The following is a 10,000-nucleotide window of genomic DNA, read 5'->3' as shown; positions in this document are numbered from 1 at the left end:
CGTGGCAGTCCCTGTACAAAACATTGCCTGTCTGTTTCTGCCTGTCATTCATAAATTTGTCTAATATTTCAAAGTTCCCTATTGACTCACCACAACAGCCTGATTACTGAGTGTCTTCCAGTCACCCACCACAGTTCATGAGCCAGGCCGCATAATGCTATGCCACAGGCCACCACTTGTCCCCGGTGGTGTGTCAGGACAGGAGAGGGGGGGTGTGGCGAAGAGGACCCTTCTGGGTAAATCTTTTGCCACACTCCCGACACTCAAAGTCTCTTACAGCAGTGCGGGTGAGCATGAGCTTGTTGACAGCACCTTGTGGGCTTATCTCTTCCCACACTCTAGACATCACAGTCTCTCGCACCAGCATGAGTGAGGCTGCGTCTGTCATGACAACACCCTCTGCCACGCCCCTGTCACTGCACCACCACCAACATGCCAGCCAGGGCCAGCCTGTGTATGGCAAGATCACCTTTTGGGGCAAACCTTTTCCCCTAAAAAGGCCACTCTAAAAACTGTTTTCGGCACACACATCCTGAGCCACACTGGGGGAGCCGCAGTGAGTGCAGCACAGGACTCTTGTGTAAGGGTGGCCTCAGCGGACCCACACTCACCTTGCTGGCGGAGCGACTGTGAATGTCTAGAGTGTGGGAAGAGATCAGCCCACAAGGTGCTGTTAACATCCTCATGCTCACCCGCACACTGGTGTAAGAGACTTTGAGTGTCAGGAGTGTGGCAAAAGGTTTACCCTGAAATGTGACCTTGACACAGACCAAACCGAGTCTTTCAGGTCATTCTCAGGGTAATTCCTTGCCCAGTCCCCACACCGCCATCCCTCACTCCTGCACGGGTGGGCACGAGTCTGCTGCAGTGTCCCTCATGGCCCACCCCTCCCCCACACTGCTCTCACCACCTCCCTCCGCCACCACCAGTCAGTGTGGGTCTGTTGAGACCACCCCTCTCGACAAACTTTTTCCCACACTCCATCGCCACAAACCTCCAGCAGGTGTGTGTGTTGAGGCACACCTTACAGATAAACTTTTCCCAGATAGTGTCCAAATTCCTCCCTTCCTCTGACAAATTCTTTCAGGAGGGCGGTTTCAAGACACTTATCCTCCAATTCTGGATGATACTTTTGACCTCTTTTGGATTTCTTTTTGACCTCTTTTTGGACACCTTAGAGAGCATTTTTTTTCTCTTTTTGTTGCCCTTGGCCAGTGCCCCTCTTACATTAAAAACAATGAAGTACTGAGTGTCTGTATGTGTCTCTTTGGGAAACATAGATGAACCTCCTCTCACACAAAAAGGCCCAGTTAGGGAGATGCCAGCTAGCAAACCCTTCCTGACAGATGTTTAAAGTTCCCCCACATCAAAAGTCAAAAAGACCTATGTGGGAGTGGCTGCAGTGGTCCCAAGGGCAGGTCTACATGCCTCGGGTTACCTCCTGCAGCCCAGTCCTTCCCTCCGTCACCCCCAAGGCCACAGGGAGTCATGTCGCCGGCCACTGCCTCGGGTCACCTCAGCACCTGCAACAGTGGAGGCCGTCAACACTCACCACAGCACGTGTTTCCTTCTGCTGTGTTGTGTTCTGGTGTTTTTTTGACGTTTGTATGTCTGTCTGTCTCTATACCAGGCTGGCAATCCCACACAGGGCAGTCCGGACAAGGCACCACACACACACACACACACACACACACAGCCCCGTTGGCCCCTGGTGGAAAAAGACAGTCTTGTGGATCACCTTCCTACACCAGGAGCTTAGGTGCACCACAGCTGGCCACACACACCAACAGCAAGGCCCCACAGCACACACACACCCACAGCAAGGCCCCACAGCACACACACACACCCACAGCAAGGCCCCACAGCACACACACACCCACAGCAAGGCCCCACAGCACACACACATCCACGGCAAGGCCCCACAGCACACACACACCCACAGCAAGGCCCCACAACACACACACACCCACAGCAAGGCCCCACAGCACACACACATCCACAGCAAGGCCCCACAGCACACACACACCCACAGCAAGGCCCCACAGCACACACACATCCACAGCAAGGCCCCACAACACACACACACCCACAGCAAGGCCCCACAGCACACACACATCCACGGCAAGGCCCTACAGCACACACACACCCACAGCAAGGCCCCACAGCACACACACATCCACAGCAAGGCCCCACAGCACACACACACACCCACAGCAAGGCCCCACAGCACACACACACACACACACACACACACAGCAGGACCCCACAGCACACACACACACCCACAGCAAGGCCCCACAACACACACACACCCACAGCAAGGCCCCACAGCACACACACACCCACAGCAGGGCCCCACAGCACACACACACACCCACAGCACACACACACCCACAGCAAGGCCCCACAGCACACACACACCAACAGCAAGGCCCCACAGCACACACACTCCCACAGCAAGGCCCCACAGCACACACACACCCACAGCAAGGCCCCACAGCACACACATACCCACAGCAAGGCCCCACAACACACACACACCCACAGCAAGGCCCCACAGCACACACACACACCCACAGCAGGGCCCCACAGCACACACACACACCCACAGCACACACACACCCACAGCAAGGCCCCACAGCACACACACACCCACAGCAAGGCCCCACAACACACACACACCCACAGCAAGGCACCACAGCACACACACACACCCACAGCAGGGCCCCACAGCACACACACACCCACAGCAAGGCCCCACAGCACACACACACCCACAGCAAGGCCCCACAGCACACACACACCCACAGCAAGGCCCCACAGCACACACACACACCCACAGCAAGGCCCCACAGCACACACACACCCACAGCAAGGCCCCACAGCACACACACACACCCACAGCAAGGCCCCACAGCACACACACACCCACAGCAAGGCCCCACAGCACACACACACACACACACACACACACACACACACACACAGCAAGGCCCCACAGCACACACACACCCACAGCAAGGCCCCACAGCACACACACACACACACACCCACAGCAGGGCCCCACAGCACACACACACACCCACAGCACACACACACACCCACAGCAAGGCCCCACAGCACACACACACCCACAGCAAGGCCCCACAGCACACACACACCCACAGCAGGGCCCCACAGCACACACACACACACACACACACACAGCAAGGCCCCACAGCACACACACACACACACACACACACACACACACAGCAAGGCCTGGCAACACAAAATGATCAGGGCACAACACGCGGGGCAGCTCACAACAAACACAACAAACACAACACAACAAACACAACACAACAAAACACAAAATGAAGGTTATATTGAAATAAACAAAGCCTACGAATTTCCAGACAGATTGTTTGATTCTGGGCACTAAAAATTACTCCTTTTTATTTATAATTATCTACATCAGGGCTTCTCAACCTTTCCCACATCACTCACCCCCTCCACTTCATGTGTTTCTCCATTCACCCACTTACTTACATTAAACAAATATAATATAAATAAAATAATAATAATAATAATAATAATAATAATAATAATAATAATAATAATAAAATAAAAAATAAATAAAATAAATAAAATAAATAAAATAAATAAATAAATAATAAATAAATAAAATAGATAAACAATAACCATTCTTCTTCACACACACACACACACACACACACACACACACACACACACACACACACAGGGCCGGATTTATGTGTGTGTGTAGGCCCATGGACAGTGAGAGTGTGAAGGCTCCCATTCCTGAAATATTTGTATTAATATTTCTATTTATGTATATTACATGCAGTTTATATATATATATATATATATATATATATATATATATATATATATATATATATATATATATATATATATATATATATATATATATATATATATATATATATATATATCTTTTAATTGGAGTTTTTCGCTTACAAAATGCTTAATTATGTGGAAGTCTCCCCACAGTGTGGACGCCCCTGGCCAGCTGCCCTCTTTGCCCACTCCTAAATCCGACCCTGCACACACACACACACACACACACACACACACACACACTCTCATTTTACAAAATGAAATGTAATTCAATTATTTTCCGCTGCTTCTGTGTACCTGTCATTTACTCCCTGCCATGTCATTTTTTTTTTTTTAACCCCAAGGGGAAAATTGACCGGTGGTTGGGAATCACTAATCTACAGTGAAGGAATTAGTAGTGAAATGAATGAACGCAGTTAATTTAAACCTAACCTAACCTAAACGGTAATGTCATTCCAGAATTACCCAAGAAATAACAATAAAAAAAAAAAAACAAGAAAACTCACCTTAATGACATGTGACGGCCACGCGTAAAGAGGTGAGGGGACCCAATTAGCCACAGGTGCGTCACAAATGAGTCAGTAGTGGCTGGGCTTCGCTGCGGGCTTGTTGTGGGTGTGGGCGTGGGCGTGGCGGAGGGAAGGTGAGTGGGTGGCCATTACTCTCCCAGCCACACGCCCGGCCTGCCACTGTCCCTCTGCCAGCGTCTTCGAGTTTTGAATTGGGCCCACTAGAGGGATGCTGGGGGTGGGAGCCAGGGAGAGCAGCCGCCAGTGTTGCCAACGTTCAGCTTTTGAGTTTTGTGTCCATAGCGGTGTTTGGCATATATGGTCTTGTCTTCATCTTCTTTTTGTCTTTTTCTTTCTTTTTGGGATTCATTGTTTTATTTATGCATTTCTTCTTTTTCTCACCTTTTCTCTTTTCCTGTCTTTCTTTTGGCTTTTTTCTCTTTTCTTTCTTATTTCTTCCCTTCCGATTCCATCCATGTTTTTCTCTTCTTTATTTCTTCTCCTTCTTCTTGTTATTGCTTCTACTGTTCCATCTTTGTTTTATTTTTTTTTTCTCTCTCTCTTTTCAATCTCAAATCAGATTAGCGCATTTTTGCTAAATGCGCTAAGCTGACTGACTTGCTAAATATTAATCCTCTCTCAGTGACAAGAATTCTAAGGTTAAAAACAACAATTCTAATTACAACAATAAGTATTTTAACTTTAAACCAGATTAATAAGGAAAGACTTAAAGTTCTAGACAACTTAAATAATCGATGCTAATTGCGCTAAATTGAATTCGCTAAATACATATTCCCTTTTAGTAATCAAATTTTCCGAGTTTAAACACAACAAACTTATATTTACTCACATCTCAAATTAGACTAAATGGTAAATAGATGTTTCAAGTCATCCTTTATATACTAGACAAAGGATCTAGTGAACGAGCGATGCAATTGATTTTATTGATTGTGATGGTGTAAGATGACATGCTGTTACTGGCTAGAAGAGTCACGTGACCTGAAGTAAGGCACATGATTGGCTGTAATAGTCACGTGACCTGAAGCGAGGGACGTGATTGGTTACCGGGATTTTGTTTAACATTTCTCCCTCCAGAGAATCAAAATAATATTCTTCTTCTTCTTCCTTATCTTCTCTCTCTCTCTCTCCTCTTTTTTCTCCAATTACTTTCATTTTCTTCGTGTATCTCCTTCACATTGACTTCCTTCCTCTTCTTTCTTTCTCTCCTCTCCTCTTTTCTCATTCACCTCCTCCTCCTCCTCCTCCTCCATCTCTTTATTCACCTTCTCTTCCTCCTCCTCCTCTTCCTCCTCCTTCTTTTCATCTCGTTATCCTTATCCCTCTCATCGCTCTCTTCAATATTCCCTTCTCTTTCTCCTTCTCGTTTCTTTTTTATTATCTTTCTTCCTTTTTTTCTTAACTCACCTCTCTCTCTCTCTCTCTTTCTCTCTCTCACTCTCTCTCTCTCTCTCTCTCTCTCTCTCTCTCTCTCTCTCTCTCTCTCTCTCTCTCTCTCTCTCACCGGTGTTTTATTATTATTATTACTGCAATTAACAATCATTCTATAATTGGGAAAAACACCTTGAAAACCCCAATGACTTCCGATACAGCCTGTTAAACTATCATTGAATCCTGAAAACTCATTTAAGATAATAATAATAATAATAATAATAATATAATAATAATAATAATAATAATAATAATGATAATAATAACTTCACCTACAGCCTATTGGAATCATAAAAACATCCCTGAAAACTCCAATGACTTCGATTACGTACTGTTGAACTATTAAAATAATGAAAACGCCCTTGAAAACCCCAATAACTTCCAATGCAGCCTGTTAAACTGTTAAACTATCACTGGAACCATGAAAACACCCTTGAAAACCCCAATAACTTCCACTGCAGCCTGTTAAACTGTTAAACTACCACTGGAACCATGAAAACACCCTTGATAACCCCAATAACTTCCACTGCAGCCTGTTAAACTGTTAAACTACCACTGGAACCATGAAAACACCCTTGAGAACCCTATTAACTTCCACTGCAGCCTGTTAAACTATCACTGGAATCATAAAAACACCCTTGAAAACCCCAATAGCTTCCCAGAGCATAATAAAAATACAGTTTGACAATATACGTATGGTAAGTCTGATAAACATCGTACATCGGGCAGGAAGAGAATGACGGAACAAGAAGATAACAACAATAACTCATTTTGATCGAAGGGTGAATGGAAAAACCAGTTCAATTCTGACAGTTGTATTGACAATGACTGACTGACTGACTGTGGGGGGGGGGGGAGTAATGGTGGGCGGTGGTTACAAAGTACAACATAATTCTTATTCTTATTGATTTATGGCTGGTATGGGTATGGGGTGCTGTGTGTGTGCGTATGTGTGTGTGTGTGTGTCATACGAGAGAGAGAGAGAGAGAGAGAGAGAGAGAGAGAGAGAGAGAGAGTAGTGTCTTAAGAAACGTATATTACCAGCTTCACACACACACACGCACACACACACACACTGTATACTATATGGCCGGCAATAAACAGTGCCTACAATTTAAACAGTCACAGTTAGGTTAAGTTGGGTTAGTCAAGAACGCCCCTTTGCTTCCTTGGTCCTTGTATGGTAGAGATAAACAACCACGAGGCCATACTGAGGCTACGGTCTACAGGATGGTCGTGTGGTCGTGTATGGTCTTATTGTATACAGGCAAGAGGTGTACACATGTATTGCAATGATGAAATGTAGTTTTTTTTTTTTTTTTTCCTTTAACTTTTTAATTTTGCTTTTTTTTTGTTTTTCGTTAGGTTTCCAGCTTGTCACTTTTTTCTTTTAGTGTTATTTGTATTTCTTTATTTCTTTTGCTTGTATTATCATTATTATTATTATTTAACTTTTTAATTTTTTGTTTTTGTTATTGTATGATTTCGTATTTCATCACTTTGTTACTTGCTAAACACAAGAACGCCTCGCTGCAGGAAGCCAGCAGGCCTACACGTGGCAGTCCCTGTATGAAACACGCCTGTCTGTTTCCACCTGTCATCACCATGCTACATTCATCTGCCTACATTCATCTAGTCTTTCCAAGGTCCCTTTTGACTCGGCACTAACAGCCTGATTACGAGTCCATTCCAGTCGAGAACCAATTCATTCCAGTCTCGTCATTACTTCCGCTCTTCATAATATACTAGTACTCATTACCTCACTGTTTTTGGTATACGTAATGTGTTTTGGAGTTACACAAGCTGAGAATGATTAAATACCGTTAAAAAATAAGCGAAAATATTGTTGAGTTTATTTAATTAAGATCACATTATTGTTTTTTTTTATCTATTTTATTTTTATCTATTTATTTTATTCTATTTTATTTATTCATTTATTTATTTTTTTTTTATAAATAGGCATTAAACAACGATAAATATTGGTGTGTTTGACGTAAATACTGATTGCACAATGAAGGGTTTCGTTTACTTTACCTTTATTTATTTATTTATTTGGTAAGTTTTTGGAACAAAGTGTAATGTATTTGAAAAGTTACATCGATTTAAAATTTTATAATGATTGTGTTTTAGTCAACTTTTTATCCACAAAGAATCTTTTTTTTTATTCTTGTTAGTTTACCTTATTTATTTATTCTGGTGAGTTTTAGAGCAAGATGTGATGTAATAAAAAATAATTAAGTTTTCCTTGTGACGAGTTTTTTACTTTTTTTTTCTAATTCAAAAGTGTTTTATTGCATTTTATTTTACTTTAATCATTTCTTTTTGGTAAGTTTTGGACCAAGAAGTGATACAATGAAAAAAAAAATTATATCTGTTTTCACATCAGCATCAATTCTATCTTCTTTATTTCTTGTGGGGGAGAAATTTTTGGAGCAAGAGATAGTAATGAAAAAAAAAAAACTATCTACTTCAGTTTTCATAATGGTAAGAGGATTTTTTTTAGCCTTTACATTTTTTTTATAGCAAGTTTTGAGTAAAGCGTAATGGAAAAAATGATATCTAATGTGGCTTTGCATAACAACATCAGTTTTCTTAAGTTTCTTGGACGAGTTTTGGAGAGACAGTATGCCATTTTTTTAAATACAATTTTTTAAACTTTTTGGTACGTTACGAAGTGCAGTGAAAAGTAAAAAAAAAAAATAAATAAATAAATAAAGTAAAATAATATAATAAAATAGATAAAAAAAATAAAGTAGATATATTGATAGAGGGAGTCTACACTTCACGACGGCCTGGCAGTGGTGGTCCCCGCACAGCAACACCCAACACTTGAAAAACAAGGTCTTCATTCTGACACAATGGAGATACTACTTGACACGTCTGGCGGTCATGGTGGCAACAGTTGGCACCCCTGCATGCTAGGGATGGCTGCCGTGTATTATGACCTGGGGAATGGGTGGGATGTTCAAAAGATCATTGCCAGATGCTGCTACAATACTCGTGTTTACCGCCTCGGCCGCCACCTTTTATCGTGGGCTGTGACGTTCACTGGGGAGTATTGTCAAACGCTTGCAGCATCCCTCGTAACCCACGGTGACTCTCGGTGCGTTCTGCCTCGCATGTTCATTTCAGTCTGTTCAGTTCCGCTAACCCGGCCCAAAAGTACACATGATAAAAGATGGTTCCGTGACAACACGTCACCAGGCTGCCCTCCTGCTGACACCACGATAGCAACGCAACACTACTTGGTGGCCATGTCAGGTGAAGAACCAGCCACAAAACAAATTTGTAGACCTAATTTTAGTGGTGAAGAGAGGCTGGCGATGACTGAGGGTTGGCTGGACAGACAGGCGGCCCTTAGGGACAAACTGAACCGGTAAGTGACCGCCGAGAGAAAAAGGCAAGTGAGGGATGAGATACTTCAAGAGGTGGATGCTGCTGGGCAAGTCTTGAGAGACACGTAGGAGGTAAAGAAAAAAATTGTTAACTTCAAATCTCACATGAAGAAGAAGCATGTTGCCGTAAGACAGGAACAACTGAAAACTGGTAAATTAATGATATTTTTGTCACAAAATTATTTTTAAAAAGTTTCCTTGAAATATATTTAACATTGCCTACAATGTCACAAACTTGTGCACTGTGCTGTTTAATTTTTTCTTCCAAGTTATACACTGGCATGGCTTAGTTTTCTTGGTTGATGCGTCTGTGATTCTAATGCAGTCAAGGTAATTCTGTAGTTTAGCCACAGGAAGGGAAGCTTTCATCAATTTCCTTCATTTATTTCAGAGATTGTTGTTCTACTTATAAAAAGATATCCCAGGCTTGTCTGATTGATACCTTCCTTAATAATACTGTTGCTGTTTTTTTTTTTTTTTTTTTTTTTTGTTTAGCCAACTTTGGTATCATTAGTTTGCACTGGTAAGGTTCTGGCTGTCAGCCACAGTCTTTCTTGCCGCAGTGCTCTACACTGCCAGATCTTGCTATTATATCACTTGTAACTCCATTACCTCTTCACTGCACACATGCCAACAAGAACAACAACACATAAACAAACTCAACTGCACTATGTACAAGTTGTATTGTTGAGAAACCTCCACTAAGCGACCTACGTTGAGCCAACAAGTGGTCTTAGAAAATCGTAGCGCTACGAGGAAATATGGCTAAGGTGGGCGGAGCAA

At 43.1% G+C, this 10,000-nt stretch overlaps 2 long non-coding RNA genes across 2 annotated transcripts in view; both read right to left on the bottom strand.

Moving 5' to 3' along the window:
* Positions 1 to 5,656, bottom strand: part of LOC135096450 (uncharacterized) — a 5,913-nt gene extending 257 nt beyond the window's left edge. Inside the window, exons 1-2 of the long non-coding RNA XR_010264762.1 lie at positions 4,371 to 5,656; positions 1 to 1,523 (exon numbers count right to left, since the gene is read on the bottom strand). The exon at positions 1 to 1,523 is cut by the window's left edge and continues 257 nt beyond it. This is a non-coding gene — a long non-coding RNA (uncharacterized LOC135096450). The remainder of the gene's footprint in view (positions 1,524 to 4,370) is intronic.
* Positions 5,657 to 6,621: 965 nt separating this feature from the next.
* The window catches only part of LOC135096536 (uncharacterized), an 8,661-nt gene continuing 5,282 nt past the window's right edge, over positions 6,622 to 10,000 (bottom strand). The window contains exon 2 of the long non-coding RNA XR_010264781.1: positions 6,622 to 10,000. This exon is cut by the window's right edge and continues 4,990 nt beyond it. This is a non-coding gene — a long non-coding RNA (uncharacterized LOC135096536).

Source organism: Scylla paramamosain, unplaced genomic scaffold (genome assembly GCF_035594125.1).
Source record: "Scylla paramamosain isolate STU-SP2022 unplaced genomic scaffold, ASM3559412v1 Contig4, whole genome shotgun sequence".
In the NCBI taxonomy this organism is placed as follows: Eukaryota; Metazoa; Arthropoda; class Malacostraca; order Decapoda; family Portunidae; genus Scylla; species Scylla paramamosain.
This window is presented reverse-complemented; position numbering and strand designations above follow the sequence as displayed.